The sequence below is a fragment of the Arvicanthis niloticus genome, chromosome 6 (assembly GCF_011762505.2).
Source record: "Arvicanthis niloticus isolate mArvNil1 chromosome 6, mArvNil1.pat.X, whole genome shotgun sequence".
In the NCBI taxonomy this organism is placed as follows: domain Eukaryota; kingdom Metazoa; phylum Chordata; class Mammalia; order Rodentia; family Muridae; genus Arvicanthis; species Arvicanthis niloticus.
This window is the reverse complement of record NC_047663.1, coordinates 63,466,923-63,489,592: the sequence shown is the minus strand read 5'-3', so window position 1 is coordinate 63,489,592 and position 22,670 is coordinate 63,466,923. Positions and strand designations below refer to the sequence as shown.

The window sequence follows — 22,670 nt, the reverse complement described above, 5'->3', positions numbered from 1 at the left end:
AGGTGAAGAAGGAAAGCTGTAGGGAGCGGCAGTCTGTTGTTTACTCTCTGGAGACCAGGCTCTGCCCCCAGCCTGGCGTCTCTCACCTGCTCAGGTGGAGAGCTGGAGGGGCCCCATCAGCCAGTGAGCTGAGGCAGCTCTCTTAAAGGCAACTGGCAGCTGGCAGCGGAATCGGTGTGCCAGCTAGTGAGCACCAGCTATACCAGGGGGTACCTGTGGGATCCAGGAGTCACACACTGCACTGCGACTCCATCATAACCCTAGGGCCCAGTCACTCCTGAAGGCAGCTCCTACCTCACCCAGAGCTGGTTTCCCAGGAGGCTCTCCCTCATGCTGATCCCTGGCCACCTCCCAGGAAGAAAAAGCTGAGTGGCCTTGGCAGCTGCCCCAGGGAAGGAGTCCACAGATGACGCGTGGAAAAGCCATTTCCCTGACCTGACCCACTTCAGCAGCCGGTGAGTCCAGACCCCTGGGTCTTATGAGCCTCAGACCACAGGGTTTGGTGGGATGATTCTTGTCTCAGGACAGAAAACCAGGGTGCTGGCTGCCTCTAGCTGCTGAGTGCATTGAGTCAGTCATTCCAACTCTCTGAGCCTCCATTCCCCAACCTGGGAAAGGAATCCAGGTTCCCCTTTGCAGCTTTCCTCTGTTGCACCTTGTTTTAAACATCTCCCCTGCCAACTTGTACTTCTTGCAGAACGAGCTGTTGCTTGGCTTTCCACAGCAATTGCCACCCTACAGGAGTAGCCAGCGTGTGATTTCTAGCCAGTGGGACGCCACCACTGAGCTGATGAAAGGTTAGCCAAAAGTAAAGAGATGTGGCATTTTTTAGTTTGTCTGCAAGCTCTTATCAAGAGTCAATATTTGATTTGTACTTGACCTTGTGAAATTAGGGGAAGAGCACTGTGAAGAGCTTTCAGAATGGAGACCATGGACAGGAACCCCTAGATGCAGCACATACAGGGTTGGTATCAAATGTGGGGTTCGGCGTTCATCCTTGGAGGTGGGAGGCTGGGTCTGAAAGCCTCTTGTGTGGGTGTAAAACGTTCCCTGGGGCTTCACATCCGGTTCATCTAATCTTTGCACAGGGAGTCCTGAATGGTTGAGGTGAGGGCTCCCTCCAACCTATCTGGAAGTGTGGCTCGGAGACACATGGGACAGGTGATGGTACTCACTGTGTTGCTGACTGGGGGCTCAGGGCGCCCTCAGTGAGAGGATTGGAGACTTCAGGACAGCGTTGAATTTTTACCTCTGCATCCCCTGGCTCTGTGACCTCAGCCAAAGCTGCCTAACTATGCTGAGCCTCAGCTTTCAGGCTGCATACGGGAACTGTAACTGGGCAGTGCTTTTTCACCTGGATTATTCTTAGAGCTAAATAAAACAGTGTATTACACGAAAGGCTAAACTGCACGTACTTAAAGATAAAAATCCATTTTAGGAACCAGGCACATGCCTTTAGTCCCAGTGAAAGCAAGCAGATCTCTGTGAGTTCGAAGCCAGCCTGATCTATATAGCGAGTACCAGGCCAGCCAGAGTGACACAGTGAAGCACCTGTCTCAAAAAACAAACAAACCAAAACAAAACATAGCAAGGCAGGAGCTGGAGCGAGAGTTTAGCAGTCACTCAATGCTGCTCCAAAGGCCCTATGTTCAATTCTGAGTATCCATGTCAGGTAGTTCACAACCACCTGTAACTAACTCCAGCTCCTGGGAATCCAGTGCCCTTTTCTGGCCTCTCAGGGCACTTAAACTCATGTGCACACACATAAACAGACACACACAACTAAAAATAAAGTAAGTCAGGCTAGAGAGCTGGCTCAGTGTTAAGAGCCTGACTGCTCTTCCAGAGGTCCTGAGTTCAATTCCTAGCAACCACATAGTGACTCACAACCATCTGTAATGGGATCTTGGGCCCTCTTCTGGCACACAGATGTACACACAGATACTCATATATTAAATTTTAAAAAATCTTTAAAAAAAAAGAAAGAGAAAGAAAATAAGTCTTTTAAAAAAAGCAGCAAGACACTTAGAAGGGGAATAGATGATTAAACAGTATAAAACTGGCAAGATTTTATCATTATTTAAACAGTAAAATATAGATTGTTACAAAAACCAATTTAAAAAGCAAAGAGTCAATGAAATGAGGCAATGACCATTTTATAAAATATAGCCTTTGTAATACAGCAAAATTTTTATTTGTTTGTTGGGAGATAGGCTCTTGCTATGTGGCTTTGTAATAATCACTATTATAACTATTATCTATGATTAATAATAATTGTGTTGGTAATGCATGCCTGTGATCCCAGTACATGGGAAACAGAGGCAGAAGAATCAGGAGTTCAAGGCCAGACTGGGCTAAGACCCTGTCTCAAAAAAAAAAAAAAAAGTAAGCAAACAACAAGAAAAGCCCTCTCTGTTCAGTCGTTTGAACTTAGCTGCCTAGCTCCTCCTCCCCTGCCCTTCCCCATGAGTCTCAAGGTGTGTGGGTTCTGAAGCTGTGGCACTGGACTGAGTGAAAGCCAGGACAATTTCCAGATTCAGGAGGCTGCACCCACACACAGGAGCAAATGAAACTTCTAGTGGAACATTCTCTGGCCCCTGAAGAGTCATGCTAGCCAGTCCCCTGTTCCAGGGCAGACCTATCTTCTAAGCAACACTGCTAAGTTACACCCTGGGGAAGGCTTTCAAATAGCTTTCCTTGGTAACCACAGCCTTGGCATCTCAATAATTCTCCCAATGGGGTGCAGAGCTCTGGTGTGTGTGTATATGTCTGTGTTTGTGTGTGTGTGCGTGTGCGTGTGCGTGTGCGTGTGCGTGTGTGTGTGTGTGTGTGTGTGTGTGAATGTTTGAGTGCAGTAAGTATTGGGGTTAGAGTTCCAGGTGCATTGAGCAAGCAAAACTTGAAAAACACTTGGTACGGTATATACATAAAGCTGTGGGTTCATTCCCTACTGCTGAATAAACTGGACGTGGTGGTACACACCCATGATCCCAGCACTGGGGAGGCAGGTGCAGGGGAATGGGAAGTTCAAGTCATTTTCAACTATATAGAGAGTTTGTGCTTAAAGTGTGGTGGGGACTGGGGCTCCTCCCTCTGGGAAGCTGGGAGGAACTCTTCAGGCTTGGCTGGGTTAGTTGGCACCTGCTGGGCTAACCATTGTACATAGTGTGGAACTCAGAATCCTACCAGTTCATTATGTTGCAACACTGAGGCTCTAGGAGTGGCCCAAGATATAGCTGGTTCCGTTTACAGCCAAAACTTTGTTTGTTTGGGGACAGGCTCTTGCTACACAGACCATGGCAACCTCAAGTTTGTAATGGTCCCCCTGCTTCTCACTCCTGAGAGCCCAGATTCTAGGTGTACACCACCGTGCCTTGTAAATTTTTTAAACTTTTAATTAAATGAGAGAAAAAAAAAAATTGAAAGCCAAATGAGGTGCGCACATCCCTTTAAGCCCAGCACTTGGAAGATAGAGACAGAGGAAATTTCTGAGTTTGAGGCAGGGGGAATCTCTGAGTTTGAGGCCAGCCTGGTCTACAGAAAGAGTTGTAGGACAGTCAGAGCAACAAAGAGAAATCCTGGCTCAGAAAAAAAACAGCAAAAAAAAAGTTTTCTCAAACAAACAAAAAACAATAGAAAGAAAAGGAAGACAAGCTAGGGAAGTGGCTGGGAGTGTACAGCTCCCCGTTGCCCAAGCCGGCCCTTGTAGTAGAAAAAGAACTAACTCCCACAAGTTGGCTTCCAAACTCTACAGTCTGTGCCTTGGCCTGCTCTGGCATGCATGCACACAAAAATAAAACAGTGGAAAGGAAGGAAAAGAAGTCTTTGCCTATGCTTTAACCGGCTACTTAGGCCTTTATATTGTTGTTGTTGCTATTGTTGTTGGTGGTGGTGGTAGTGATGTTATTTTCTTATTTATTTGTTTGTTTATTTATTTATTTAGGTTTTCTGAGACAGGGTTTCTCTGTGTAGCCCTGGATGTCCTGGAACTCACTCTGTAGATCAGGCTGGCCTCGAACTCAGAGAACTGCCTGCCTCTGCCTCCCTATTCCTGGGATTTAAAAGTGTGTGCCATCACCTCCCAGATGTCCTTATTGTTCTTTTAAGTATAAGAAGGCAATATTTTAAAATGACAAAGAAAACTGTTTCATCACAAAGAAAACATAGATTCTGAGTTATTTTGTTTTGTTAATTTTTAAAGTTTTCACACGCCAGGCGGTGGTGGCACACGCCTTTAATCCCAGCACTTGGGAGGCAGAGGCAGGCGGATTTCTGAGTTCGAGGCCAGCCTGGTCTACAGAGTGAGTTCCAGGACAGCCAGAGCTACACAGAGAAACCCTGTCTCGAAAAACCAAAAAAAAAAAAAAAGTTTTCATACAAAAAGTAATGGATTTCTGAGGGGAAAAGATGAGTCAGCGGTTAAGAGCACTGGCTGCTCCTCCAGAGGACCTAGGTTCAGTTCTCAACACCTACATAACAGCCCACAACAACCGCTAACTCCACTTCCAAGAGATCAAGCACCCTTCTCTGGCCTTTACTTCATGCAGACATACATACTGGCAAAACGGTCATACACATAAAGTCAACCAGTCTTCCTTTCTTTCTTTGTGTGTGTGTGTGTGTGTGTGTGTGTGTTAGTGTTGGAGTGAGATTATAGGCACACATCACCATTCCTAACTTATACTTGTTTTTTAAATTGAGACAGAGTTTCAATATTGAGTTTCTCCATGTTACTACCTGGCTGTCCTGGAACTCACTTTGTAGACCAGGCTGGTTTCGAACTCACAGTGATCCATCCACCTGTCTCTCCCTCCCAAGTACTGGGGTCACAGACATGCATCACCATGCCTGGCATAATTTTATTTAAAAAAAAAAAAATCTGAAGGCCAGAATATCTGGGGCTGTTACACAGAGAAACCCCGTTTTAAAAAAACAAACAAACAACATCTGCCCCCCAAAACCCCTGAAGCGATGGCTGACTCTCCATATGCGGCTGCACTCTTCTCAGCCAGCCACCATTCTGAACAGATCTACTATATTTCTGTGTTTATTTTATTTATTTGTTTGTTTGTCTGTTTGTCTGTTTGTTTTGAGACAGGGTTTCTCTGTGTAGCCCTGGCTGTCCTGGAACTTATTTCTGTGTTTATAATGTATGTCCATCATGTGTCTTTGAAAGAAAATTTTAAAATAGGCCCAAACTAACAAAAAATAGCAGGGCCCTGTGATTCCTTTTCCCTAACCTAAATGCCTGTCAGCAGGTTTGGGCCCAGTTAATTAGTTACAGAAAATATAGAGTTATAAGACGAAGGACAAAGGCCTGTTAAGTCTTCCAAGGACCTGGCTTGGAAAAAAAAAAAAAAAGTATACAAGGACATCCTTAGAAGAACAGAGATGCCGGGCGGTGGTGGCACACGCCTTTAATCCCAGCACTTGGGAGGCAGAGGCAGGCGGATTTCTGAGTTCGAGGCCAGCCTGGTCTTCAGAGTGAGTTCCAGGACAGCCAAGGCTACACAGAGAAACCCTGTCTCGAAAAACCAAAAAAACCAAACCAAAACAAACAAACAAACAAACAAACAAAAAAAGAACAGAGATATGTCCAAATGAGTAATGGGCCATCTGGTGTTCTTCTACCCTTCCCCCTTTTTGGGCCCACTTGGCCTATACAGCCTGCTGATGTTCAAAAATGTAAAACAACCAGTCATGTGTACCCACATAAAAATCTCCCACTTCCCCCACCCCTTACCTATAAAAGTCCTAATCCTTTGAGCCTCCGTGTCAGTCCCTCTAACCCTTATGTGACATATGGAGATCTGATATTAAACTGCCTCATGTGTTTGCAGCAAGCCGGTCTCTTGTGAGTTTTTGGGTGGGCGCCGTCTTGAGACTTGAGTGAGAATCCCCCTTTGAGTTTTTTCATCTTTATATACATGTTCTTGTGTAAATGTGTAAGAGTGGAGACTGAGGACAACCTTCAGTGTCCTCCTTGTCTTCTAGTTTGTTAGGGATAGTATTTCTTTGTTTAGTCACTGTGTATACCACCATGGGTAGTCTGCTAGCTTCCAGAGTCTCCACCTACAAATCCTTCCTACCTTTCTGTAGGAGCGCTGGATTGCATATGTGTGCTGTTGCACCTGCGTAGGGGCACTGGATTGCACATGTGTGCTGTTGCACCTGCGTAGGGGCACTGGATTGCACATGTGTGCTGTTGCACCTGCGTAGGGGCACTGGATTGCACATGTGTGCTGTTGTACCTGCGTAGGGGCACTGGATTGCACATGTGTGCTGTTGCACCTGCTTAGGGGCACTGGATTGCACATGTGTGCTGTTGCACCTGCGTAGGGGCACTGGATTGCACATGTGTGCTGTTGCACCTGCGTAGGGGCACTGGATTGCACATGTGTGCTGTTGCACCTGCGTAGGGGCACTGGATTGCACATGTGTGCTGTTGCACCTGCGTAGGAGCACTGGATTGCACATGTGTGCTGTTGCACCTGAGTAGGAGCACTGGATTGCACATGTGTGCTGTTGCACCTGCGTAGGAGCACTGGATTGCACATGTGTGCTGTTGCACCTGCGTAGGAGCACTGGATTGCACATGTGTGCTGTTGCACCTGCTTTCCCTGAGTTCTTGGGATTCTGACTCAGGTCCTCGGGCCTGAATTGTAAGTGTTTTATCCACTCAGCCATTCCCCAGCCCATTAACTGTTTTTTGTTAGTTTGTTTCAGACAGGGTTTCTCTGTTTAGCCTTGGCTGCCCTGAACTCTTCTGAAAACAAGGCTCACCTCAAACCCAGAGATCTGCCTGCCTGTGCCTTCTCAGTGCTGAGATTAAAGGCATATGCCACCACTGCCTAGCTACTATTTTAAATAGAGCAAGTGGCCTCTAGTCTATCTCAAGCTCCACCACTCCCTGCTGTGCCAGCTCACTTTCTCATGTGGTGTAGCACCTGCCTAGGTCTTTCTTATGTAGGGCACCCCCAGTCCACTTTCTCATTAGGCTTCTCTCCACCTCCCGTCTGTGGTTACCCAGCTGTTGCATGGCGCTCTGCACCTCATTTGTCCACTAGAGTTCCTCCTACCCCGACATAGTGCTGACTGGATGGACTGGCCATAATGTCAGCTAGTTGATGCTACCTCTGGCCTCAGCTTTGACTTGGGCTGGCTGCCCTCTGAAATAACTCTCTAGGGTTGCCTTTGAGGCCTCCGCATGCCAACACTCAGCAGTATTCGTTTTTGTTGTCTTTGTTGTGCTGTCTGCCTAATAGTCCTTGTGGTGTGGGTCTCCTGGGGACAGGAAGGGTCCCATGAAACACTGATTCTCATCTCTTTGACCAGAGAAGCTGGATCCCACCTGCCTCCTTCCATCTGTACTACAGCACCCAGGAAGGGCTCTCCCACCATCTACATCCTGAGCCCCCCAACTCTCACCTGAGTTTGCTGTAGGGTACATGAGAGAAAATGTACAGGCTAGCAGAGAACATTCTCATTTTTTCTGTGTACCTTGCTACACACACATACACACACATACACACATACACACACACACACACCAGAAATAGCTATCTATACAGTTCTTTTTCTGTTTAACAATTTATTTTATTTTTAGTTTATGTGCATTGGTATTTTGTCTGTACATATGTCTGTGTGAGGGTGTCAGATCTTGGAGTTTCAGATAGTTGTGAGTTACAATGTTAGTGCTGGGAATTGAACCCAGGTCCTCTGGAAGAACAATCAATGCTCTTAAGCACTGAGCCATCTTTCCAACCCCAGTGTGATCTCTTCTCAAATTTTTATTATTATTACAGTGTGTTCTATGAATGGGGTATGCACGTGAGTTGGGGTACACAAGTCAGAGAACAGCTTGCAAGAGTCACTTTACTCTTTCCACCTTTATTTGAGGTGTTGAACTTGGGTCATCAGACTTGGCAGCAGTCATCTTGCCTGCTGAGCCATCTCATCATCCTCTGAGATCAGATCTGTAGAGATCTACAGTGTCAGAAATGGAAATGTGGGTGGAGTCTAAGATTTAGATCTAGGAATAACAACAAGTAGTTTCCAGTGTCCTTTCTTTAAAAAAAAGAAAGGAAGAAAGAAAGAAAGAAAGACTTTTAAAATGTTTACTTATGTGCCTGTGCCGTGTGTGTGTGTGTGTGTGTGTGTGTGTGTGTGTGTCCCTGGGGTTTGTGTTCTATCAGCTAGACTGGAAGCCAGCAAGCCTGAGCATTCCTCCTGTCTCCTCCCTGTTAGGTGCTGGAGTTCCAGGCATACGCAGAACATCTGCCTTGTTCTGCGGGTGCTAGGATCTGAACTCTGGTCCCCATGATTGTTTAACAAATGCTCCTAACTGCTGAGACATCTTTCAAGCCCTCCATTTTCCATTTCTGATCGATTAGTCAGTAATGTAAAAAAAAAAGAAAAAGTTCCAGATGAGTGTGGACTGATCAGGCACTGGTATCTATCAGCGATGTCTACTGCAGATATGGCTAGGAAGAATAACAGTGTGTATACCAAAAACGTGTCCTTAAATCCATCCGCTAGCTCATTAGACACATATGGAAATTGGCTTGAGAAGGGGAAAGAACTTGTCTGAAGTCCAGTGGAAGCCAGGCAGAGAAAACCAAGAGGTAGGACCATGTTCGACCTTGAAGCCATCCTTCCTCCTACTACAGTGACTTAGAGAAGAAAATGAGAGATTCTGGAAGCCAGCCTGGGCCCCCAGGAGCCTGGGAAGCCTGGCTGAGGCAGAGGGAGGAATCCAGTTCTGTGCCACCAGACTTAGATTTGCCAACAGAGAGCGTCGGCTTCGCTCCACTTCTCGGAATCCCTTTGCTCCTGTCCCAATTTCCTGAGTCATTTTCTTTGGCCTGAGAGTGCACACTGGAGCAAAGGGGCCTCAGGGGACCCGAGCCCTAAATATTCATTTGGCTGCCTTCATCTGGTTCCCCAGCTCCCATTTTTAGGAAGGGAAGTCCCAAGACAGAGGTTCTTAACTCTACCAATGCGAGAGACACTTTTGGCAAGCTGCCGAGGTATATTCACCCCTTTTCTAGCATGGTTTTAAAACATAAAATAAAACAGGCTTGGTGACCCAGACTTGTGATTCAAACACTTACTTAGGATGTAGGAGCAGGGTCAAGGCCACTTTATACCAGGTGGGACCCTGTCTCAAAACAGGACAAACCCCTTTCCTGGACCTGCATTCCTTATTCATATGACATAAAACAAAGCTGAGGCCACAGGAGTAAAGGGGGTTCCCCTGCTTCCAATTGGTGGCCGGACTGGTCCAGAAAGAGAAAGTGTAAGCATCAGGGAGCACAACTTTTCCTCACACCCCATCCTGTTCCATCCACATCAGCAACAGTCTGTCACAGTCAAGTTTAGGGCCAAGAGTCAGTGAGCTGAGATTTAAACTCGTGTTTCTGGCTCTGCCTCAAGCTTCTCATCTGCAAAACAGATGATAACACTCTGAGGTGCTGAGGTGATGTGAAGAAAGGATGTGAAGAAAGGATGCTGTCACTACCATCCCATCAAATGCCTGACCTTTAGCTGTGTCAGTCATCCAGCCTGACACCTACCTCGTAGAAGCCAGCCTGCCAGAGACCTCTTTGCTGTTGCCATTGCTACATCTCTGACAGCACCCCCCATCCCTTTTAAAATTTTGTTTGTTTATTTATTTATTATGGGCACACATGTGCCATGGTGTGTGTGTTGTGAGATCAGAGCACAACTTGCAGGAGCCAGTTAGCTCCTTGCACCATGTGGGGTTTAGGATTGAATTTAGGTCATTAGGTCAGCCCACATTGCTCTGCCTCCAGTCTCCCTAAGTCCCTCCTCCCAACGTCTCTAACTCCTTGTGCACAGATGTGTGCCTGAGTGAGCACTTGCCTTCAGACATGTGGACACCTTTGCCTTGTCCTCTGTGCCTTCTTTGTTACCCAGGACAATGATTTGACTCTAGGGAGCTAGGAGCAGAGGGGTGGTTCCAGAATATTCCCCACCAGAAGCTGGTGTGAAGGCATTAGGATAAATTCAGGGAATTTTTGCTGGGAAGGAAGGGGTCAGGGGTGAATCTGCCCATTGAGGCAGATAGTCTTGGTTGGTTGGTTGGTTGGTTGGTTGATTGGTTGGTTGATTTTGAGACTGAATCTCAGCATAGCTCAGACTAGCTGGCAGTTCCATTAGTAGCTGAGGCTGCCCTTGAACTCCTGATCCTCTTGCCTCAGTGCTATGCACCACAGCATCCAGGTTATGAAGTGCTGGGGACAGACCCAAGGGCTTTGCAAGTGTTTGGCAAGTGCTCTGCCAACTGAGCCGCATCCCGGGCCCTCTTTCTGTTTTATTTTTGTTTTTGTTTTGAGCCGATCCGTCTGCCTCCATCTTCCAAATACTGGGGTTGCAGGGCTGCAGGTCCATGCCATCATCCCCAGTCACTAGATGGGTTACTCTCAGAGACCCGCCCCACAGCTCACAGCGAGCAAGCTGGAATCTCTTGCACAGTGCGGGGAGAGCCTTCCACTCTCCTCACTGTTTGGAACCGGGTCAGGAGGCACAGAGGGCAGCCAAGTAGTACAGGAGTCATAGGACCTCTGATTCCTAGAATGTCAGAGTTGGCCTCTCAGAGCTGCCTTCAGGTAGAAGTTTCTGAGAGGAGAGTGGTGCCTGGAAGCTGGAGAGTGACTTGCTAAGGCCATAGGTGAAGCAGAAGCCATCTGGTCTAGAACTGACATCTGAGTTCCTTCTGGACTCCTACCAGGAAACTGACAGTTGAATCTGGGACTGACTGATCCACAGAGAATTCACGGGACGGTGCTTGACAGTGTGAATTCTGAGTCTCATCAGGGATGGCCAGCATCTTAACCTTAGGGTCTAGCTGGGGGGACAGTGACAGGTCATAAGTCTGCTGGGATATAGTATCGTCCCAACATGATGACCAGGGAACCTGGAGAGCCACTGGAGGCCCAGCCTCACTCTGGAAAGTCTTTTCCAGACATCATATGACATCCAAACAGTAGTCACCATGAAGAGGAAGGTTGGAAGTTAGGTATATTTGTCTGTACCCAAATCCCAACACTTAGCTAAAGCAGGAAGATTGCAAAGTCAAGGCCAGCACTGGCTTGTCTCTAAAGCAAATAACAATAAGACTGAAGGAGCCAGGAAGATGGTTTAGTGGGTAATGGCGATTTCTGCCAAGCCTACCAAGCTGAGTTCAGTCCCTGGAATCTACATGTTGAAAGGAGAGAACCAACTCTTGCAAGTTGTCCCTCTGACTTCCACATGTATTGCTTTAGTTTTTGTTTGTTTGTTTGTTTTTGTTGTTGGTTTTTTTGTTTTGTTTTGTTTTTCGTTCGAGACAGGGTTTCTCTGTGTAGCCCTGGCTGTCCTGGAACTCACTCTGTAGACCAGGCTGGCCTCGAACTCAGAAATCTGCCTGCCTCTGCCTCCCAAGTGCTGGGATCGAAGGCGTGTGCCACCACTGCCTGGCTTATTGCTTTAGTATTGAAGAACACATGCATACAAAATAAATAAAATGCAATTTAAATATAGGACTGTGGAGGCAGTTGGTAGAGTATATGCCCAGAATGCATGAAGTTCTGGGTTTGATCCCCAGCACTACATAAAATAGCTATGGTGTCCGAGTAACTCCAGGATTCAGGAAGATAGGGAGCGTTCACGGTCAGACCAGGCAATCTAAAAGAATGACCATCGAAAATAAGCATGAATCAGGAGCTTGGAGGAAGACTCAGTCAGTAAGGATGCTTGCTGCTAGAACTGATGACCTGAGCTCCATCCTTAGGTCCTGCAAGATGGAGAGAGAGGACTGACACCTACATGCTGACAGCTACACAGGCACCATGGCATTTACTGTCTGCTCTTGAAGATGACATGGGTTTAGTTCCTAGTACCACATGGTGACTCATGGGGACAGGATGCCCTCTTCTGATCACGAAGGACACCAGGCATGTATGTGGTACACATACACTCAGGCAAAACACTCATACATAAAAAAAAAAAATTTAAAAATCTAAAAAAAAATTTTATAAAAAGATTTAAATGCACCGGGTATCTTAGTGCTGGTAGTTCGAGGCCACATAGGAAACCCCTGTCTTGGAAGAAAAAAAAAAAAAAAAAAAGATTTAGATGCAAGCCCAAAGCTTGAGTTCTCTGGAATCTGGGCTAAATACCTCGACTCCATGGACTTGACTGGGGACCATCAGAAGGACACTTGATGGTCAGGAAAGCTCCTTGGAGTCACTCCTGCTGAGTCCCCCTCCACCTTGACTATAGTGAGGCCTTCAGCTGGAGGGATGCAGGCAGGAAAGCCCTAAGAGGATTCCTAAATAATCAGCACTACCCCTGCCCTCTGTCCTCCAGTCCTGAGATTGTTATCGACACTGAAGCTGGTATTTCGTGTTGCTTTATTTATTTATTTTTTTGGTTTTTCGAGACAGGGTTTCTCTGTGTAGCCCTGGCTGTCCTGGAACTCACTCTGTAGACCAGGCTGGCCTCAAACTCAGAAATCCGCCTGCCTCTGCCTCCCAAGTGCTGGGATTAAAGGCGTGCGCCACCACTGCCCGGCAAAGGGACTGGACTCTGCATGGGCCGGGAATCGAACCTGGGCCTCCCGCGTGGCAGGCGAGAATTCTACCACTGAACCACCCATGCACTTCAGACTAGCTTTAAAGAGTTCTAATACGGCTGCCTTTTACACTGGCCAAGGTCTCTTGAACCATTCCTGAAGGGAACATGAATCCTTTCCAGAATTACAGGGAAATGAGATCTCACTCCAGGCTGAGGCACCTCCACGATTTACAGGGAGCAAACTGAAGTAAGGACTTTGTTTAGCATGTTAATCCTCCGGTTGCGGTAACCGCTACATGCAATCCAGTCCCTTTGCCAAGCACTGTATATACACTGCCTCCTCCCCTCCTACCCAGCAGCTGTATCTGGAATAGCTTCTACCAGAGGAGAGATCTGCTGCTTTTGGAGGTTACATACAGTCAGTCAGTGTCAGAACAGACTTGTCAACTCAGGTGGGCCTGATGCTGGTGCCTATGCTTTTTGTTGGGTTGTTTGGTTTATTTGTTGTTGTTTGAGACAAGGTTTCTCTGTCTTGGAACTCACTCTGTAGACCAAGCTGGCACTGAACTCAGAGATCCGACTATCTCTGCCTCCCGAGTGCTGGGATTAAAGGCGTGCATCACTACCACCCAGCTGTCTGTTTGTTTTGAGATAAGGCCTCACTATATAAACCCTGGCTGGCCTGGAATTTGTTGAGTAGACTGGGCTGGCTTCCAACTCACAGAGATGCACTTTTCCTGTCTCTTTAGTGCAGAGACAAGTGTTAACGTGCTCAGCTGACACAGGGTTTGAACACCATAAGAAGCTGAAAAGGACCCTGAAATCATGGTCTTCCAGCCTTCACCTCTCATCTCATGCTGGGATAATAGGCCGGCACCATCACACCCAGTCAGACCACCAGTTTCTTAGTGAGTCTGCTGAAGGGACTCTCAGCTGTTTTCTCTGGGTCCCTTATCTAAAACTAGAGTAGGACTTCCTTCTGTCTACAACTGCAGATAAAAGTGAGTGAAGTTTACAAAGTATCAACTTTTGAAGACCTTTAGATAGGAAGGAGGCAGGCAGCTTCCCCTCACTGAGAGCACAAAATACAGGCAAGCCCGGCAAGTCCTTTTAATTTCTGGAAGGACTTAGAGGACTACAAAAGAAATCAAACCTGGAGGCTCAGGTCTGTAATCCCAGCACAATCAAGGCAGAGGCAGAGGTTGGAGGCTAGCCTGAGCAAAGAAGGAAGAAGACCCTGTGTCAGAGAGAGGGCCTGAAGAGATGGCTCGACCATTAAGAGCACTGGCTGCTCTTCCAGACATCCCAGGATCAATTCCCAGTACTTTTATAACTATCTGTAATTCCAGTTCCAGGGAATCCAGTACCTTATTCTGGTCCTCCTGGGCACCAGGCATACATGTGGTTCAGACATATAAGCAGCTAAAACACCCATACTCATAAAATTAAATTTTAAAGTTGAAACTAAAAAGAAAAAGAGCTATACATGATAACTACCAAAACAAACAAGCCAAAAACAGTGCTAAAGATTACATTGTGTTAAAGACCTGAAAATCCGGTAGGAAGAATCTAATGCGCGCATGCTCGTACATTCCCAGCACTTGGAGAGAACTGCAGGGTAGAAGCAGGAATATCAGGAACTGAAGACCAACCTCAGCTACAACTTAGTGAGTTATAGGCCAGGCCCTGTCTCAAAAAAGGGAGGGAGATAAAATAGAAACTAGTGATGGCTCAGGGGTTAAGAGTACTGCAGCCAAAATAAGCCGGGCAGTGGTGGCAAACGCCTTTGATCCCAGCACTTGGGAGGCAGAGGCAGGCGGATTTCTGAGTTCGAGGTCAGCCTGGTCTACAGAGTGAGTTCCAGGTCAGCCAGGGCTACACAGAGAAACCCTGTCTCGAAACCCCCCCCCCCCCAAAAAAAAGTCAGGAGTTGTTGCTGCACACCTTCAGTCCCAAGCACTCAGGAGGCAGAGGCAGGCAGATCTCTGTGAGTTCTAGACCCAGCCTGGTCTACAGAGTGAGTTCCAGGACAGCCTGAGCTGCACAGAGAAACCCTGTCTCAAAAACAAACAAAACAAATAAACTGACAAAAGGGGAGGGGATCAGAGGCTCAGCTATTAGGTGCACTGGCTGCTGGTCCCAGGACTACAGCTCAATTCCCAGCATCTACATGGCTGTCTGCAACTCTACTTCTCTTGCCTCTACTGGAAGTAGGCACAGATTCTGGACTGTAGCACAAATAATACAGAAAAGAGTAATATGGAAGCCAGGCAGAGTAGCACACACCTGGAGCCTCAACACTCAGGAGCCACAGGCTACCCGGAGGTAGAAAGTTCAAGACCAGCAAGAGCTACATTGCAAGACCTTGCCTCAAAAACAAAACACAATACAAACCTAAAAGTCAAGGGAACATGGAAAAGAAATCTAAATGTGTGTCATTGAGGCAGAAAGTTCAAGACCAGCAAGAGCTACATTGCAAGACCTTGCCTCAAAAACAAAACACAATACAAACCTAAAAGTCAAGGGAACATGGAAAAGAAATCTAAATGTGTGTCATTGAACCCACAAGGAGAATGAACAGAAAATCAGGAGATTAAACTAAATAGGAAAAAAAAAAAAAAAAAAAAAAAAAAACCCGAAGGAACAAACAACATGTTTTAGGTTTTGAGACAGGACTTCACTATGTATCTTGGTTTGGCCTTGAACCCATGATCCTTCTGCTTCAGCAGCCCCAGCGCTTGGATGATCATCTCCCACGCCCAGCTGGAGGCAATATTTGATGCTGGTTAATCATTAAGAATCACTCTAAACCCCAAATAGGATAAATAAAAAGGAAAGTAAGGAAGGACCTCAGTGTGCTGAAACACAAGGGCGGGGCAAAAGCCTCCAGGGCAGCTGTCAGGACGGAAGTGCTTCTGAGAAATAACGGAAGCCAGGAGGATAATGAGCCCCCCAGTTCAACACTTCTCAGGCTGGGATGCTGTAGACTTGCTGGAGAAGGGGACACTGGATTCTAGATTCTCACATCCTGCTCCATCCACGTACTTGGACTTTGCAGCTCTCTGGACCAAAGTCAAGATCATGTTGCAAAAGCATTCTGCTGCTACAATAAAGGAGCGGCCCCAGCAGACAAGGGGTGGATCTAGCTTTTTTCTCTATGGATTCTGGTTGGCTCTGTAGCTTATGCCGAACAACAGATCCTAGCTGAAGTGATGTTGTGGTGTCTTATTTTGAAACAGTGGTGGGCTACTGTCTGAAACCTAGACAGGCCTTGCTTGAATTTGTGATCCTCCTGTCTCAGCTCCCTGAGTGCTGAGATTCCAGGCGTGACCCGCCAAGGCTAGCTGAAAATAAGTGTTTTTTTATGGCTGAGCTTTGGCTTCAGGCCACCTTGTATTTTCATGGTTCCTGTGGTGGTTTCAATAACACGTCACCTGTAGTTTCAGGCATTTGAATTCTTGGTCCCTGGTAGGTGGTGCTGTTTGGGTAGGAGGTGTGGCCTTGCTGGAGGAAGTATGTCACTGGGAGCGGGCTTTGAGGTGAGCCCTCTGCTGGTGCTGCAATGCTTTTTCCTGTCTGCTGCTATACTTCGTGATAGTGATCGATTCCTATCCTCTGGACCCACGAGCCCAAATTAAACCCTTCTTCTTCTATAAGGTGCTTTGGTCATGGTGATTTATCACAGCAACAGAGAAGTAACCAACACAAAGTTCCCTTTTAGGAACTCACAGCGTAGGGTCATCACCATACACTAGATATTCAGACCCATCTATCTGGGTTTGACTTGGAGAGAGATACCACATAATGCTTTAAGCAAGGAAAGTCTAACATAAAGAAATATCTGGACATGGTGGTACGCACCTGTGATTCCAGCGCTTAGGAGGTGGAAGCCAGAGGGTCAGAGGTTCAAGGCCCTCCTTGTAGTATAGTGAATTAGAGGCTAGTCTGAGCTACACAATGTCTTGTCTCAACAACAAATATGTCTGTCTAGATGCCTCAGCAGGTCTTTAAAGGGGCTTGCTACAAAGCCTGACAACCTGAATTCAATCCCTGGAACCCATGTGGTGTACGGAATTGACTCTTGCAAGTTGTCCTGTGACCTTCAAATGGATGTTGCTGCACACAAATATATCTCAGACAAACAAATAATTGTAATAAAAAAATTAAAACTGGACTGGAGAGATGGTTTAGTGGTTAACTGAACCTTTAACTCGAGTTCCAGGGATGGCTCTGGCTTCCACAGACACAATCATTCGTGCACACACACACATACCCACACATATACACAGATTTTAAAATAGAAATAACTCTTTAAAACAATAAGCAAAAGACATCAATTACAGCATTGTTGGAACAATGAAGAGTTGGCCAACACCAAGTCAAGAGAACCCTGAAGAACACAGGAACTTCAGGTGCCATGATAATGCTAACATAGAATCTGCTCAAGGAGTCAGACCACAGAACTGGGATCTAAATCCTTCTGAAAAGCTCCTGCCTGTGCTTCCCTTAAGGGGCAGAGGGGCTGCCATGGCACCCTGCCAGGCCAGTGGAACCTGGGAGAAAGCATCTCTTGGAAGTTGCTACAACTGTGCCCACTCGGGTGCCTGGGAAATGACTTGTCTGAGACACAACTACACCACCCCACTTTGAAGGGACTCGTGGGAAAATGGCCATGTTGTTGGCCAGCTGCTACTGGTCACAGTCCCTTGAGGAGTTGACACTAGAGAAGGCACCTGTTCTGCAGGGCATGGGTATAGGAGAGACTCACACAGCTAGATGGTATAACCAGGAAGTCCATTTTATTACTAAAACTCCTGTTCATAAAGTTCCTCTCTGTAAACATGTGCATATTTCTCTTGGCTATTCCGAGTAGCAGAATTACTGAGCTTTGGGTCATTGATTGTCATGATATATTAAGACCTTTTAAAAAACTGAAATATAAAGCTGGACATGGTGGTGCATTGTATGAAATAATAATAATAAAACAAATGGACAGCATATATCTGTTCTTGGGATGACAGATACCAGATGAAACTGGGTGGTAGCACACGCCTTTGATCTCAGCACTCAGGAGGCAGAGGCAGGTAAATCTCTGTGAGTCTGAGGCCAGCCTGGTCTACAGCATGAGTTCTGGGACAGCTAGGGATGCACAGCAAAACTCTGTCTCGGAAGAAAAAAAAAAGAAAGAAAGAAAGAAAAAGAAAAGAGAAAGAAAGGATGACACCAAATGAAGAAGAAAAAACCATATTGACATGGTTGATGGGTAAAGAAAACAGAAGTGACTTTTCCTCTTGACATTCTGTGTCTCCCAATAATTATGTCATAGCTTTGTACTATTCTTATAATCAAAAGAAACATTTAATCCTATTCACCTCCTGAGCCTCACTCAAATGCCACCTCCCTTCAAGCAGCCACAGTAGAACCAGCTTGTGCAGTCAGCCAATGGCTTATTTTTAAATTATTATTATTGTTGTTGTTGTTGTTATCGACAGGGTATTACTATATAGCTTTGGCTTACCTTGACCTCTCAATTTAGACCTTGACCTCAGAGATCTGCTTGTCGGTCTCCTGAGTTCTGGGGTTAAAGGTGCCCACATCCAAGATCAGCCCATTTAAAATTTTTTAGGTAAGGTATTTTGTAGCCCAGGCTGGTTTGGAGCTCACTATGTATTTCAGAATGACCTGAACTTCCAATCCTCCTACTTCCACATCCTGAGTGTTGAATTCTAAGGGTGTGCCACCATGTCTGGTTTAAGTGGTATTAGGAGACTGAACCCAGGGCTTTGTGCTGGGCAAGCACTCGACTCACGGAGCCACATCTTTATCTGTTGTTACATGCCTACACAAGCCATGTTTCAGCATAACTCAGTACCTTGCTTATGAAGACTCTCTCAAACAATCCCTCTTTTCTACCCATTTTCTTTTTTTTTAAGATTTATTTATTTATTTATATATGTGAGTACTCAGTACACTGTCACTTTATCCAGACATACCAAAAGAGGGCATCGGATCCCATTACAGACGTTTGTGAGCCACCATGTGGTTGCTGGGAATTGAACTCAGGATCTCTGGAAGGGCAGTCAGTTCTCTTAACCACTGAGCCATCTCTCTAGCCCCTTTTCTTTTTCTTTTTGTTCGTTTAGTTTAGTTTAGTTTAGTTTAGTTTTTAGTTTTTTTAGTTTTTTGGAGACAAGGTTTCTCTGTGTAGTTCTGGCTGCCTTGGAACTCACGATGTAGATCAGGAAGGACTCAAACTCAGATTAAAGGTGTGCTCTACCACTGCCTCGCAACACTCCATTTTCTTAAGAGTAATAAGAATTTGAACCTCAGATTGAGGTCTTCATGTTTTGCCTTGAAAACTGATGTTGAATATCTAAACAGGGCTGGTGAGATGGCTCAGTGGTTAAGAGCACTGACTGCTCTTCCCAGCACTCAAGCAGATTTTTTGTGAGTTCAGGGATATATATATATATATCCTGTCAGAGAGAGAGAGAGAGATCCAAAACTGGGCAATTTTTGTTTTGCAATATGGCCGTGTAACTTTCATCAGGAGAAGTTGCCTGATCAGAAGCCATGCTTCTGTCCTGTTCCAAGGATGAAAATGATGAAGGTCCAGGATAACAAATAAGATCTGATATGATTGGTGGGCAGTGGTATATCCATGATTATATTTTTTTAAATCTTTTCCTGAGGAGAGGGTAGAGTACCCCTTTAATCTCAGAACTCAGGAGGTGAGGCAGGAGGATTAGAAATTCAAAGAAGGTTGGAAAGGTGACTTGCTCTGTTTTGCTCTTACAAGGACCTAAGTTCAGTTCCCAGCGCCCCAAGCCTGGTAGCCCACAATCATCTGTAACTCTATTCCAGGGAATCTGATGCCTCTGGTATATGAGGTCCCACACTCATGTGACCATACTTATATACATACATATAATTAAAAATAAAAGGCAAATCTTAAAAAAAAAATACTCAAAGAGCCAAACTTGGTACTTCATACCTTTAATGCCACCATCTAGAAGACAGGCAGGTAGATCTCTTTGAGTTTGAAGCCAGCCTGGCCTATAGAGAGAGAATTCTTTTTTTTTTTGTTTTTGTTTTGTTTTGTTTTGTTTTGTTTTGTTTTGTTTTGTTTTGTTTTCCAAGACAGGGTTTCTTTGTGTAGCCCTGGCTGTCCTGGAACTCACTCTGTAGACCAGGCTGGCCTCGAACTCAGAAATCCGCCTGCCTCTGCCTCCCAAGTGCTGGGATCCAAAGGTGTGAGCCACCACTGCCCCAGCCTATAGAGAGACTTCTAAGTCAGCCAGGACAACATAGTGAGATGCTGTCTCAAAACTAAATTAAATTAAAATTAAAAAGATTAAAAGGGGCCGGGCAGTGGTGGCGCACACCTTTAATCCCAGCACTTGGGAGGCAGAGACAGGCGGATTTCTGAGTTCGAGGCCAGCCTGGTCTACAGAGTGAGTTCCAGGACAGCCAGGACTAAACAGAGAAACCCTGTCTCGAAAAACCAAAAAAAAAAAAAAGATTAAAAGGTTGAAAGTCAACCTCTACTAGATAGTGAACTGGAGGTCAGCCTGGGCTACATGTGATTCTGTAAAAAAACAAAAAACAAAACAAGAGATGCCTAAGAGACAGACGTCCAGGTTCCATGGGAAATATTGCAGGGGCATAGATTAGTGATTCCTAACACCAGTGGAGATTTGAGTTGGTATTGGGTTTGATGTTCATCTCTCTTTCACAAACTGCACTTTGAGGTCCTTCCCAGACAGCCCCATGTTCAGAATGCCCAAGCTGAGACCTATTCCTGTGTCTGGTGGCCACCATCAGATTCATCCCAAAGGCAAGTCTTAATTCCAAAGGGGGAGTAATTTTAATTATCTACTGAAACCATAGACTGTCTCCAGCAGAGCATGTGATAAATATTTAAATATTCTTCACATCTCTCAGAGCTCCTGAGAGAAAGAAATTCTGTGAACAAAGTATTAATTACATACCCCAAATCATTCTTTTGAGATAAATTATACGTCGTAATTACCACACTTGACAGCCTTCCCAGCTCTACCCTCAGCTTGAAGCTGGTCCTGGTTGATGGGTGTAGTCATTGGTTGTGGAGACCTGAAGAGGCAGAGGACACGAGTGTCCTCAGACTTCCCAGCTTCTCCAGCATGCTCTTACTCACGGGTTCTGTCTGAGTCCACTTAAAGTGTTATGTAGTTTAAGATTTCTGAAAAGAAGTGAGGTAGGGTGTCTCAAACCTGTGATTCTAGCCCTCTGGAGGCTGAGGCAGGAGGATTGCATGTGTTTAAGGCCAGCCTGGACTCTTATAGCCAGCCTGGGCTACAGAGTAAGACACTATCTCAAAAAGGAGGGGAAGGGAGTGACAAGATGACTCATCAGGTAAAGGGGTTGTCCTCTGACAGCACCTTGTCCAAAACCAAACCAACAAAGAAATAAATGCAATTTAAAAATAAAATAAACTTCTGCAGTGATTCTTTTCTAAAAGAAGAAGGAGAAGAAGGAAGAGGAGAAGAAGGAAGAGGAGGAAGAAGGGGAGGAGGAGGAGGAGGAGGAGGAGGAGGAGGAGGAGAAGAAGAAGAAGAAGAAGAAGAAGAAGAAGAAGAAGAAGAAGAAGAAGAAGAAGAAGAAGAAGAAGAAGAAATGGATGGAGAGAGAAAGAGAGAGAGATCGGCTGATACTAGGAGAAAGTGGCTTATTTCTTGATCAGTATAACACACACACTGTGTATTTATAGTGAACCACAAATCTATGGCTATGGAAGGGAAGGATGACCAAGAAGACAAGTCAAAGACATAGCATTGGTGTAGTGGCCCTGCCAGACTGTCACTAGCACAGGTTCTGGGGTGTGGTTGCTATGGCTTTGATCGTGGCTGTGATGTTTGTAAATGGCTTTACACAAGCTACTCATCCTCGCTCTCCTTATCCACAGGATGGCTTCTCATAGCTGTGACTGACTCAAGGGAAAGCATAATTTAGAGAGAGGAGTTGTGGATGTGGACTCACAGTTTCAGAGCCTCCAACCCCGTAGACCTCACCTCCATTGATTCAGGCCCAGGCAGAGGCAGGGCACTGTAGAAGTAGAAAATGAGACAGAGGCTGCTCACCCCCCTGGAGAGCAGGAAACAAAGACACAGAGGAAAGGACAGGACCTGGCATAACCTTCAAAGACACACCCTTCTAGTTTCTGCCAGCTAATCAACCACCACCTCCAAACCAGTGACCCCAGTTGGGGCCAAACATTCCACACATTCCTCTGTGAGGAACACCACATACCCAAATGTTAGCAAATTTTGTGCCCTATGTGTGTATGTGTGTGTGTGTGTGTGTGTGCGAGTGTGCACGTGTAAGGGGTGCACATGTGTGCCCTCCCATGTGGATAGAGGCCAGTGATTGATGTCCTGTATTTCCCACATTTTTTATTTGTTTATTTTATTTTATTTTATTTTATTTTATTTTATTTTATTTTATTTTATTTTATTTTATTTTTGAGGCAGGCTCTCTCACTGAACCTGGAGCTCATGGATTTGGCTGGGATCCAGGGATCTTCCTGTCTCTACCCTACCCTACTCCAGCACTGCAGTTACAAACAAGCAAGGCCAGGCCTGGCTTTTTACCTGGGTGCCACCGGGGATCAGAACTCAGATCCTCAGGCTTGCACAGCAGGCCCTTTACCAACTGAATCACCCTTGGAAACCCCTCAAATGATGAAAGACTCAATAATGGTTCTTACCTCAAAGAATTATCATATGAGCTGATTCATACTTTTTTAAAAAAAAATAATCATTCTTAAAAATTAATTTTAAGGGACTGGAGAGATGGCTCAGTGGTTAAGAGCACTTGCTACTCTTGCAGAGGACCTGTGTTCTATTCTCAGCACCCACATGGCAGTTCACAAATTATACGCACAAAATAAAAATAATCTTATTTGTTATAGTAGCCATGGCCCATGAGTTGAGGTCAAAGAAAAACTTTCAGGCATCTATACTTTCACTGTGTGGGTCCCAGAGCTGGAATACAGGTCACCAGGCTGGCCATCCCACTAGCACATGCCACTATGATTTTGTTTTGTTTTGTGA

At 45.7% G+C, this 22,670-nt stretch overlaps 1 protein-coding gene and 1 non-coding gene across 2 annotated transcripts in view; one reads left to right on the top strand and one right to left on the bottom strand.

Moving 5' to 3' along the window:
* The first annotated feature begins 368 nt into the window (after positions 1–368).
* Positions 369–22,670, top strand: part of Larp1 (La ribonucleoprotein 1, translational regulator) — an 88,998-nt gene continuing 66,696 nt past the window's right edge. The window contains exon 1 of the mRNA XM_076936804.1: positions 369–455. The gene's annotated coding sequence lies outside the window, so the exon portion shown is untranslated. The remainder of the gene's footprint in view (positions 456–22,670) is intronic.
* Positions 12,593–12,663, bottom strand: Trnag-gcc (transfer RNA glycine (anticodon GCC)). The gene has a single exon. It is a non-coding gene; the product is annotated as a tRNA-Gly (tRNA).